This window comes from Hyla sarda, chromosome 13 (genome assembly GCF_029499605.1).
Source record: "Hyla sarda isolate aHylSar1 chromosome 13, aHylSar1.hap1, whole genome shotgun sequence".
Lineage (NCBI taxonomy): Eukaryota > Metazoa > Chordata > Amphibia > Anura > Hylidae > Hyla > Hyla sarda.
In genome coordinates, this window is record NC_079201.1 from 11,756,930 (window position 1) to 11,771,332 (window position 14,403).

Here is a 14,403-nt window from a genome sequence, read left to right on the forward strand (position 1 = left end):
ACTGAAGTCTATATATAGTATATATTTATGTGCACTAATATACTGAAGCCTATATATAGTATATATTTATGTGCACTAATATACTGAAGCCTATATATAGTATATATTTATGTGCACTAATATACTGAAGCCTATATATAGTATATATTTATGTGTACTAATATACTGAAGCCTATATATAGTGTATATTTATGTGCACTAATATACTGAAGCCTATATATAGTATATATTTATGTGCACTAATATACTGAAGCCTATATATAGTGTATATTTATGTGCACTAATATACTGAAGCCTATATATAGTGTATATTTATGTGCACTAATATACTGAAGCCTATATATAGTGTATATTTATGTGTACTAATATACTGAAGCCTATATATAGTGTATATTTATGTGCACTATTATACAGAAGCCTATATATAGTATATATTTATGTGCACTAATATACAGAAGCCTATGTATAGTGTATATTTATGTGCACTAATATACTGAAGCCTATATATAGTGTATATTTATGTGCACTAATATACTGAAGCCTATATATAGTATATATTTATGTGTACTAATACACTGAAGCCTATATATAGTGTATATTTATGTGCACTAATATACTGAAGTCTATATATAGTGTATATTTATGTGCACTAATATACTGAAGCCTATATATAGTATATATTTATGTGCACTAATATACAGAAGCCTATATATAGTTTATATTTATGTGCATTAATATACAGAAGCCTATATATAGTATATATTTATGTGCACTAATATACTGAAGCCTATATATAGTATATATTTAGGTGCACTAATATACTGAAGCCTATATATAGTGTATATTTATGTGCACTAATATACTGAAGCCTATATATAGTATATATTTATGTGCACTAATATACTGAAGCCTATATATAGTGTATATTTATGTGCACTAATATACTGAAACCTATGTATAGTGTATATTTATGTGCACTAATATACTGAAGCCTATATATAGTGTATATTTATGTGCACTAATATACTGAAACCTATGTATAGTGTATATTTATGTGCACTAATATACTGAAGCCTATATATAGTATATATTTATGTGCACTAATATACTGAAGCCTATGTATAGTGTATATTTATGTGCACTAATATACTGAAGCCTATATATAGTATATATTTATGTGTACTAATATACTGAAGCCTATATATAGTGTATATTTATGTGCACTAATATACTGAAGCCTATATATAGTGTATATTTATGTGTACTAATATACTGAAGCCTATATATAGTGTATATTTATGTGCACTAATATACTGAAGCCTATATACAGTATATATTTATGTGCACTAATATACTGAAGCCTATATATAGTATATATTTATGTGCACTAATATACTGAAGTCTATATATAGTATATATTTATGTGCACTAATATAATGAAGCCTATGTATAGTATATATTTATGTGCACTAATATACTGAAGCCTATGTATAGTATATATTTATGTGCACTAATATACTGAAGCCTATATACAGTATATATTTATGTGCACTAATATAATGAAGTCTATATATAGTATATATTTATGTGCACTAATATACTGAAGTCTATATATAGTGTATATTTATGTGCACTAATATACTGAAGTCTATATATAGTATATATTTATGTGTACTAATATACTGAAGCCTATATATAGTGTATATTTATGTGCACTAATATACAGAAGCCTATATATAGTGTATATTTATGTGTACTAATATACTGAAGCCTATATATAGTGTATATTTATGTGCACTAATATACAGAAGCCTATATATAGTATATATTTATGTGTACTAATATACTGAAGCCTATATATAGTGTATATTTATGTGCACTAATATACTGAAGCCTATATATAGAGTATATTTATGTGTACTAATATACTGAAGTCTATATATAGTATATATTTATGTGCACTAATATACTGAAGCCTATATACAGTATATATTTATGTGCACTAATATAATGAAGTCTATATATAGTATATATTTATGTGCACTAATATACTGAAGCCTATATATAGAGTATATTTATGTGCACTAATACACTGAAGCCTATATATAGTGTATATTTATGTGCACTAATATACTGAAGCCTATATATAGTGTATATTTATGTGCACTAATATACAGAAGCCTATATATAGTGTATATTTATGTGCACTAATATACTGAAGTCTATATATAGTATATATTTATGTGCACTAATATACTGAAGCCTATATATAGTGTATATTTATGTGCACTAATATACTGAAGCCTATATATAGTGTATATTTATGTGTACTAATATACTGAAGCCTATATATAGTATATATTTATGTGCACTAATATACTGAAGCCTATATATAGTGTATATTTATGTGCACTAATATACTGAAGCCTATATATAGTATATATTTATGTGTACTAATATACTGAAGTCTATATACAGTATATATTTATGTGCACTAATATACTGAAGCCTATATATAGTATATATTTATGTGCACTAATATACTGAAGTCTATATATAGTATATATTTATGTGCACTAATATACTGAAGCCTATATATAGTATATATTTATGTGCACTAATATACTGAAGCCTATGTATAGTATATATTTATGTGCACTAATATACTGAAGCCTATATATAGTATATATTTATGTGTACTAATATACAGAAGCCTATATATAGTGTATATTTATGTGCACTAATATACTGAAGTCTATATATAGTATATATTTATGTGTACTTATATACTGAAGCCTATATATAGTGTATATTTATGTGCACTAATATACAGAAGCCTATATATAGTGTATATTTATGTGTACTAATATACTGAAGTCTATATATAGTATATATTTATGTGCACTAATATACTGAAGCCTATATATAGTATATATTTATGTGCACTAATATACTGAAGTCTATATATAGTGTATATTTATGTGTACTAATATACTGAAGTCTATATATAGTATATATTTATGTGTACTAATATACTGAAGCCTATATATAGTATATATATTTATGTGCACTAATATACTGAAGCCTATATACAGTATATATTTATGTGCACTAATATACTGAAGCCTATATACAGTATATATTTATGTGCACTAATATACTGAAGCCTATATATAGTATATATTTATGTGCACTAATATACTGAAGCCTATATATAGTGTATATTTATGTGTACTAATATACTGAAGCCTATATATAGTATATATTTATGTGTACTAATATACTGAAGTCTATATATAGTGTATATTTATGTGTACTAATATACTGAAGTCTATATATAGTGTATATTTATGTGCACTAATATACTGAAGCCTATATATAGTGTATATTTATGTGCACTAATATACTGAAGCCTATATATAGTGTATATTTATGTGCACTAATATACTGAAGCCTATGTATAGTGTATATTTATGTGCACTAATATACTGAAGTCTATATATAGTGTATATTTATGTGCACTAATATACTGAAGCCTATATATAGTGTATATTTATGTGCACTAATATACTGAAGCCTATATATAGTGTATATTTATGTGCACTAATATACTGAAGCCTATATATAGTATATATTTATGTGCACTAATATACTGAAGCCTATATATAGTGTATATTTATGTGTACTAATACACTGAAGCCTATATATAGTATATATTTATGTGCACTAATATACAGAAGCTTATATATAGTGTATATTTATGTGCACTAATATACTGAAGCCTATATATAGTGTATATTTATGTGCACTAATATACTGAAGCCTATATATAGTGTATATTTATGTGCACTAATATACTGAAGCCTATATATAGTGTATATTTATGTGCACTAATATACTGAAGCCTATATATAGTGTATATTTATGTGCACTAATATACTGAAGCCTATGTATAGTGTATATTTATGTGCACTAATATACTGAAGTCTATATATAGTGTATATTTATGTGTACTAATATACTGAAGCCTATATATAGTGTATATTTATGTGCACTAATATACTGAAGCCTATATATAGTGTATATTTATGTGCACTAATATACTGAAGCCTATATATAGTATATATTTATGTGCACTAATATACTGAAGCCTATATATAGTGTATATTTATGTGCACTAATATACTGAAGCCTATATATAGTGTATATTTATGTGCACTAATATACTGAAGCCTATATATAGTATATATTTATGTGCACTAATATACTGAAGTCTATATATAGTGTATATTTATGTGTACTAATATACTGAAGTCTATATATAGTGTATATTTATGTGCACTAATATACTGAAGTCTATATATAGTATATATTTATGTGCACTAATATACTGAAGCCTATATATAGTATATATTTATGTGTGCTAATATACTGAAGCCTATATATAGTGTATATTTATGTGTACTAATATACTGAAGCCTATATATAGTGTATATTTATGTGCACTAATATACTGAAGCCTATATATAGTGTATATTTATGTGCACTCATATAATGAAGTCTATATATAGTGTATATTTATGTGCACTAATATACTGAAGCCTATATATAGTGTATATTTATGTGCGCTAATATACTGAAGTCTATATATAGTGTATATTTATGTGCACTAATATACTGAAGCCTATATATAGTATATATTTATGTGCACTCATATAATGAAGTCTATATATAGTGTATATTTATGTGCACTAATATACTGAAGCCTATATATAGTGTATATTTATGTGTACTAATATACTGAAGCCTATATATAGTATATATTTATGTGTACTAATATACTGAAGTCTATATATAGTGTATATTTATGTGTACTAATATACTGAAGTCTATATATAGTGTATATTTATGTGCACTAATATACTGAAGCCTATATATAGTGTATATTTATGTGCACTAATATACTGAAGCCTATATATAGTGTATATTTATGTGCACTAATATACTGAAGCCTATGTATAGTGTATATTTATGTGCACTAATATACTGAAGTCTATATATAGTGTATATTTATGTGCACTAATATACTGAAGCCTATATATAGTGTATATTTATGTGCACTAATATACTGAAGTCTATATATAGTGTATATTTATGTGCACTAATATACTGAAGCCTATATATAGTGTATATTTATGTGCACTAATATACTGAAGCCTATATATAGTGTATATTTATGTGCACTAATATACTGAAGCCTATATATAGTATATATTTATGTGCACTAATATACTGAAGCCTATATATAGTGTATATTTATGTGCACTAATATACTGAAGCCTATATATAGTATATATTTATGTGCACTAATATACAGAAGCTTATATATAGTGTATATTTATGTGCACTAATATACTGAAGCCTATATATAGTGTATATTTATGTGCACTAATATACTGAAGCCTATATATAGTGTATATTTATGTGCACTAATATACTGAAGCCTATATATAGTGTATATTTATGTGCACTAATATACTGAAGCCTATATATAGTATATATTTATGTGCACTAATATACTGAAGCCTATGTATAGTGTATATTTATGTGCACTAATATACTGAAGTCTATATATAGTGTATATTTATGTGTACTAATATACTGAAGCCTATATATAGTGTATATTTATGTGCACTAATATACTGAAGCCTATATATAGTATATATTTATGTGCACTAATATACTGAAGCCTATGTATAGTATATATTTATGTGCACTAATATACTGAAGCCTATATATAGTATATATTTATGTGTACTTATATACTGAAGCCTATATATAGTGTATATTTATGTGCACTAATATACAGAAGCCTATATATAGTGTATATTTATGTGTACTAATATACTGAAGCCTATATATAGTGTATATTTATGTGCACTAATATACTGAAGCCTATATATAGTGTATATTTATGTGCACTAATATACTGAAGCCTATATATAGTGTATATTTATGTGCACTAATATACTGAAGCCTATATACAGTATATATTTATGTGCACTAATATACTGAAGCCTATATATAGTATATATTTATGTGCACTAATATACTGAAGCCTATATATAGTGTATATTTATGTGCACTAATATACTGAAGCCTATATATAGTGTATATTTATGTGTACTAATATACTAAAGCCTATATATAGTATATATTTATGTGTACTACTATACTGAAGCCTATATATAGTATATATTTATGTGCACTAATATACTGAAGCCTATATATAGTATATATATTTATGTGCACTAATATACTGAAGATATAGATTATACATATAATTAGGTATACAACTACTGGAACACACCAAGTCCAGAGCAGAATAGACTGTACACACAGAACCCCCCCCTCCCCCATTCATTATCACGGACTGTTCACACTGCAGTGTATGACGCTGTCCTACAGACTCTACTACACATCCCCTGTATCTCTACATTGGAAACATCTTCTCTGACCTTTACTAAACAGTGACTGCGTCTTCGGTAATACAGCGAGGGATGGAAGCGGCTCTATTCCTATAGAGATTCCTACAATATAGAAGACAAGTTGTGATCTTATTTTATAACATTGCATTTATTATCTATAGAACATTAAATATTATGATTATATATTTATTAGTGATGTAAATAGACGATAGATGAAAAGAAAGATAGATGGTTAAAGTATGGTTTAACTGTCCGGCAGGCAGCTGCAGAGAATACTTAGTGAGGGTGACAGGGAAAGAGGGCAGGCAGGGGGGAGAAAAATTACTGCGGGGTCAGAAATCATCAGAGGGCATGGCTGCAGTGAGGAGTGCGGGGAGGACGAGCATCACTGCTGGGGCTTCAGGTGACTCCTTTGTGGGAGAGAAAAAGCAATGCTCTTTAGGAGAGTGGGAAAGCTGGGTGGCACGCAGTTCGCGTGCCACCCAGCTTTCCCACTCTCCTAAAGAGCATGGTTTTTCTTCTGCCACAAGGGAAGTATATAGACTGGGCAGTGCCGGGTACTCAGCTGGTCAAGGATAGAATAAGGATGCCCCCTTTCTAATGTATTGAGCTTAAAGAGGTACTCCGCCCCTACTAGACATCTTATCCCCTATCCCAAGGATCTCTGCTGCGGCACACCAGACATCCGGTGCACCGAGCAAACTTTGCTCCATGCCGGATGACTGGCGATGCAGGGCGGTGGCTCGTGACGCCATGACCATGTCCTGCTCGTGACTTCACAACCACACCCCCTCAATGCAAGTCTATGGGAGGGGGCGTGACATAACGAGCCACCGGAGCTGCACCCGATGCTCCAAACGAACGCCGGGTGCAGCAGGGAGATCGCGCGGGGGTCCCCAGCGGAAGGACCCCTGTGATCAGACATCTTATCCCCTATCCCAAGCATCACTGCTGCAGCACCCTAGACATCCGGTGCACCGAGCAAACTTTGCTCCATGCCGGATGACTGGCGATGGAGGGCGGAGGCTCGTGACGCCATGACCACACCCTGCTCGTGACTCCACAACCACACCCTCTCAATGCAAGTCTATGGGAGGGGGCGTGACATCACGAGCCACCGGAGCTGCACCCGACGCTCCAAACGAAAGCCGGGTGCAGCATCCTTTGGATAGGGGATAAGATGTCTAGGGGCGGAGTACCCCTTTAACAAGGGTTCTGATATCTCTTGGTGACATTTGGTGGGTTCACTACTATTTGTTGTATATAATATCCACACACAAGAGAGACAAGACACATAAATGATTCCATCCAGTGCAACGTGTAACATCCTGTTCCTTCTTACAGTGCGATGACCCGGATGACCTCTCGGGGGCCTTCTCCAATGGCCTTGGATCTCCTCCAAAATCCAACAACAGAAGGAATGCTGCTCTTTTCTGTATGAAAAGGATCAGCGGTCAGGGCCGCGCCAAGACCTGCCCTACCCTCCCGGCTCCCGGACACATGAGAAACAACAAGGACAGGGCTCTCCCGTCCAGGTGACACTCAGCAGATGGCTTTGTACAGGGAGATTAAAGGCTTTTGCATGCGCTAACGTTACTTGTGTGCATTTCTTCTTTCGGGACAAAGCGGGAGAATCACATGCGCCGGGATCCGCTGTCATGTAAACAACATAATCCGATAATCACAGGCATGGTAATAAGAAAGGGCCAATCAGGCTCTACTTAAAGGGGCACTCCACTGGAACACATTTTTTATTTTAAAATCAACTGGTGCCAGAAAGTTATATAAATATAAATTATATATATATATATATATATATATATATATATATATATATATTACTTCTATTAAAAAATCTTAATCCTTCCAGTACTTATCAGCTGTTATATGCTCCACAGGAAGTTCTTTTCTTTTTGAATTTCCTTTCCAGCTCTCTGCTGACACCTCTGTCCATTTTAAGAACCGTCCGAAGCAGGAGAGGTTTGCTATGGGGATTTTCTGCTCTGGACAGTTCCTGAGACAGACAGAGGTGTCAGCATAGAGCGCTGTGGTCAGACTGGAAAGAACTACACAAGTTCCTGTGCAGCATACAGCAGCTGATAAGTACTGGAAGGATGGATCCGTTTTGCAGAAATTGTTTAAAGGGGTACCAGAAAGTTAAACAGATTTGTAAATTACTTCTATTAAAAAATCTTAATCCTTCCAGTACTTATCAGCTGCTGTATGCTCCACAGGAAGTTCTTATCTTCTTGAATTTCTTTCCAGTCTGACCACAGTGCTCTCTGCTGACACCTCTGTCCATATCAGGAACTGTCCGGAGCCGGATAGGTTTGCTATGGGGATTTGCTCCTACTCTGGACAGTTCCTGAGACAGACAGAGGTGTCAGCAGAGAGCACTGTGGTCAGACTGGAAAGAACTACACAACTTCCTGTGGAGCAAACAGCAGCTGATAAGTACTGGAAGGATGGATCCGTTTTGCAGAAATTGTTTAAAGGGGTAACAGAAAGTTGAACAGATTTGTAAATTACTTCTATAAAAAAATCTCCATCCTTCCAGTACTTAGCTGCTGTATGCACTACAGAAAGTTGTTTAGTTAGGTTAGGTTTGCTATGGGGATTTGTTCCTACTCTGGACAGTTCCTGACATGGACAGAGGTGTCAGCAGAGAGCACTGTGGTCAGACTGGAAAAATCCAGTCTGACCACAGTGCTCTCTGCTGACACCTCTGTCTATGTCAGGAATTGTCCAGAGTAGGCGAAAATCCCCATAGCAAACCTATCCTGCCCTGGACAGTTCCTGACATGGACAGCAGAGGTCAGCAGAGAGCACTGTGGACAGACAAAGAAGAAATTCAAAAAGAAAAGAACTTCCTCTGCAGTATACAGCAGCTGATAAGTACTGGAAGGATTAAGATTTTTTTAATAGAAGTAATTTACAAATCTGTTTAACGTTCTGGCTCCAGTTGATTTAAAAAAAAAAAAAAGGGGTACCTTTAAAGGGGTACTCCGCTGCTCAGCGTTTGGAACAAACTGTTCTGAACTCTGGAGCTGGTGATGTCATAGTCCCACCCCCTCAATGCAAGTCTATGGGAGGGGGCGTGACGGCAGTCACGCCCCCTCCCATAGACTTGCATTGAGGGGGTGGGACGTGATGTCATGAGGGGGCGGGGCTATGACATCACCAGCTCCATGTCAGGAACAGTTTGTTCCAAACGCTGAGCTGCAGAGTACCCCTTTAAGCCTTGAAAGCTCAGACGGCCACTCACCACCGAGCCACCTTATAAAAGTATGCGAGGCATAGAAATTGGCGCTAATACCCTTTGCCTTCCGCACCTGTTCTCTAGGACCCTCCTCGGAGGTATTCAGACTCCACACATCTGCTCACTCAGGCATTTGGCAGCAATTAATTTCATTTCATCATTTTGACTGAATCTTTAACTCAACTATTTATTCAGCGGATTCGCTTGAGAAAAAAAAAAAAAAAAAAAAAAAGCTCTTTGAATCCCCGCGGGAGAGAAGTGCTGCCTAAGTATTATTATTATCTAATACCAAACGCAATCTGCGCTCCGTCTGTGTCTGTGACGGTAATTTCGGGTATTGTCGGGAGCGGACCGCCGTTACTTGTTAAATAGGAAATCCATACAAGAATCATACGCCTGATGTTACGCCAATTTACAATTTATCCTTCAGGAATATTTTTTTTTCAAATATCTTCAGATCGACTGAAAAATAAACTAAAGTTAAATATATTAAAGTTGTTTGTCCATGTCTAATCCCAAGCTGTTTTACTTTATTTATTTATGTATATAATTTATTTATTTATATATGAATATAATTTATTTATTTATATATTTATTTATATATGTATATCATTTATTTATTTATTTATATATGAATATCATTTATTTATTTATATATTTATTTATATATGAATATCATTTATTTATTTATATATTTATTTATATATGAATATCATTTATTTATTTATATATGAATATCATTTATTTATTTATATATTTATTTATATATGAATATCATTTATTTATTTATATATTAATATTATTTATTTATATATTTATTTATATATGTATATCATTTATTTATTTATATATTTATTTATATATGTATATATTTTATTTATTTATTTATGTATATATTTTATTTACTACAAACTCTAATATTAATGTCTAACGGTGCCGGGTCTGTAAGAAATTTAAAGGCACCACAGGCGATTTAACCCTTACCAATCGCAAATTGATCACATGATCGAACGGAATTTTTTTTCCAGCACAGGACATCTAGTAGTTATACAACTCTACTTCAGCTCTATCTGTATACTGCTGCTGCTATCTCTATGGGATCAGGATATATAGTAGTTATATACCTCCCTTCCCAGCTCTATCTGTATACTGCTGCTATCTTTATGGGATCAGGGTATATAGTAGTCGTACACCTCCCTTCAGCTCTGTCTGTATACTGCTGCTGCTATCTCTGTGGGATCAGTATATATAGAAGTTATACACCTTCCCTCCAGCTCTATCTGTATACTGCTGCTAACTCTATGGGATCAGGATGTATAGTAGTTATACACCTCCCCTCCAGCTCTATCTGTATACTGCTGCTATCTCTATGGGATCAGTATATATAGTAGTTATACATCTCCCCTCCAGGTCTATCTGTATAATGCTGCTATCTCTATGGGATCAGGATGTATAGAAGTTATACACCTCCCCTCCAGCTCTATCTGTATACTGCAGCTATCTCTACGGGATCAGGATATATAGTAGTTATACACCTCCCCTCCAGCTCTATCTATATACTGCTGCTATCTCTATGGGATCAGGATGTATAGTAGTTACACACCTCCCCTCCAGCTCTATCTGTATACTGCAGCTATCTCTATGGGATCAGGATATATAATAGTAATACACCTCCCCTCCAGCTCTATCTGTATACTGCTGCTATCTCTATGGGATCAGGATATATAGTAGTTATACACCTCCCCTCCAGCTCTATCTGTATACTGCTGCTATCTCTATGAGATCAGTATATATAGTAGTTATACACTTCCCCTCCACTCATCTCTATGGGATTAGGATTCATAGTAGTTATACTCCTCCCCTCCGTTCTATCTGTATACTGCTGCTATCTCTATGGGATTAGGATTCATAGCAGTTATACACCTCTCTTGCTTCTTGCTGCAGTTTTCCTAACACCATGGCAAAAATGGTGATATTGTATCACAATTGTGCAATCCACAGTAAAAACGTGTAATTTTAACTGGATATTGGAAGATCACAGCAAAAAATAGTCAAAATGCTGTAAAATTGTGCATAGAAATGCATAAAGATTCAAGGTATGAACAGTCTAAGGACATCAAATCTTCATAAAACCCCTCAATTGTTATAGGTCACATACATTTTGCCTCTTGGTAATATTTCTCTAAAAAATGCATTTTTAATAAGAAAATGCATCTAACTGCATGTAATGTGAACTGACCCCAACCCACTTATAAGTCTGAGTTCACCTGTGTAACCTCCAGCACTGACAGCTTAATTAGATGACCAGATAGTGATCAAACACTACACCCTCAGCCAGAGGATTCATGAGAAATGTAGGCTGCATTACAGAACCAAATAATTATGGATTTGCTAATCAAAATGGAGCCTATCCCATGCCTGCCACATAAGGAAAAACAGGTAAACACAGGGCATGCACAAGAACCTCTAACTCTATGCTGCACTATATAAGCGAAAAAAAACTGCTAGGGGCTTTCTGCAAGTAAAATTTTTTTCCTTTTTACTATTATTTATCACTATGAACACTGCACAAGATGCAGGGATCTGAGGAAGAGAGAAGTGTAACCCTCAAAATGCGTTGTTCAACTGTCCAAATAAATCTTTATTGTTTTTCATATGATCATTTAAAGGGGTACTCTGCTGTAAACATCTTATCCTCTATCCAAATAGTAACCCCTTCATAACAATGCACATTCTAGTTTATTTGTACGCATTTTCTTAAAGGGGTACTCTGCCGCCAGACATCTTATCCCCATCCAAAGGATAGGGGATAAAATGTTAGATTGCGGGGGTCCCGCCGCTGGGGACCCCCGTGATTTCCAGGCCGGCAGCGGTGGCATCCAGAACAGGGACGCATGCAGCTTCCGCGTTCGTGACGTCACACCCGCTCCATTCATTTCAATAGGAGGGAGCATGGAGGCCCCCATCGCCAGTCATCGGGCACGGAGAGGAATTTACTCTGCGCACCAAATGACAGGGGTGCCGCAGCGGAGATCACAGGGGCTAAGATCTAACATCTTATCCCCTATCCTTTGGATGGGTATAAGATGTCTGGCGGCAGAGTACCCCTTTAAGAAAATGCGTACAAATAAACTAGAATGTGCATTGTTATTTAGGGGATACTATTTGGATGTTTACAGCAGAGTACCCCTTTAAACTGTTGCTTAAAGGAGTATTCTGGTGGAAAACAATTTTGCCAGAAAGTTAATCATATTTGTAAATCAGCTGCTGTATGCTCCAGAGGAAGTTGTGTAGTACTTTCCAGTCCGACGACAGTGCTCTCTGCTGACACCTCTGTCCGTGTCAGGAATTGCCCAAATCCCCATAGCAAACCTCTCTTGCTCCGGACAGTTCCTGACATGGACAGAGGTGTCAGCAGAGAGCACTGTGGTCAGATGGGAAAGAACCACACAGCTTCCTGTGGAGCATACAGCAGCTGATAAGTACTGGAAGGATTAAGATTTTTAAATAGAAGTTATTCATAAATATGTTTAACTTTTTGGCAAAATTGTTTTCCATTGGAGTACTCCTTTAAGCAACAGTTTAAAGGGGTATTCCGCTGTAAACATCTTATCTTCCTGTGGAGCATACAGCAGCTGATAAGTACTGGAAGGATTAAGATTTTTATACAGAAGTAAATTATAAATCTGTATAACGTTAATCGGTTGGTCAGCGCCATCCTATGCATCCATCTTCCATAGGGTTCTTTGGAGGTTGTGTGGTATGTGCCACATGGTCTTGCAGAGGAACCTACTGTCAGTGCATCCTCCTTAGAAGATTCCCCCAAAGTCCCGTTAGATTAGAGAAGGTTATGTCCGTGAGGAGCTCTGCCTATTTTTGTACAATTCAACGCACAACAACCTTTTGCAACTGTATCCACCTCAATGCAGTCAGGCAAGAAAAGTAGAAAAAATATTATTGTAAAATATTATTGTGATATACTTTGTATTGGCTGAACGTCATCACCACAAATTCACAAAACCATTCACAAACTTTTATTTTATATATCAACTGGCTCCAGAAAGTTAAACAGATTTGTAAATTACTTCTATTAAAAAATCTTAATCCTTTCAGTACTTATGAGCTTCTGAAGTTAAAGTTGTTCTTTTCTGTCTAAGTGCTCTCTGATGACACCTATCTCGGGAACTGCCCAGTTTAGAAGAGGTTTGCTATAGGGATTTGCTTCTAAACTGGGCGTTTCCCGAGACACGTGTCATTAGAGAGCACTTAGACAGAAAAGAACAACCTTAACTTCAGAAGCTCATAAGTACTGAAAGGATTAAGATTTTTTTTAATAGAAGTAATTAATAAATCTGTTTAACTTTCTGGAGCCAGTTGATATATAAAAAAAAAGTTTTTTCCTGGAATACCCCTTTAAAGAGGTACTCCACTGCCCCAGTGTTCAGAACATTTTGTTCCGAACTCTGGGTGCGGGCTGCGGGGGTTGTGACGTCAAGGTAATGCCCCCTCGTGATGTCACACCACGCCCCTCAATGCAAGTCTATGGGAGGGGGCGATGCCCCCTCCCATGGACTTGCATTGAGGAGGCGTGGTGTGACGTCTAGTGGACCCCTGCATCCAGCGTTCGCAACTAAATGTTCAGAACGCTGGGGCAGT

At 34.6% G+C, this 14,403-nt stretch overlaps 2 long non-coding RNA genes across 4 annotated transcripts in view; one reads left to right on the top strand and one right to left on the bottom strand.

The window, feature by feature from the left end:
- The window catches only part of LOC130297412 (uncharacterized), a 123,124-nt gene extending 114,930 nt beyond the window's left edge, over nucleotides 1–8,194 (top strand). For all 3 annotated transcript variants that reach the window (XR_008849517.1, XR_008849515.1, XR_008849516.1), the window contains one exon: nucleotides 7,833–8,194. This is a non-coding gene — a long non-coding RNA (uncharacterized LOC130297412). The remainder of the gene's footprint in view (nucleotides 1–7,832) is intronic.
- LOC130297411 (uncharacterized) overlaps nucleotides 1–14,403 on the bottom strand; it is a 66,045-nt gene that overhangs the window by 12,946 nt on the left and 38,696 nt on the right. Inside the window, exon 4 of the long non-coding RNA XR_008849514.1 lies at nucleotides 6,519–6,590. This is a non-coding gene — a long non-coding RNA (uncharacterized LOC130297411). The remainder of the gene's footprint in view (nucleotides 1–6,518; nucleotides 6,591–14,403) is intronic.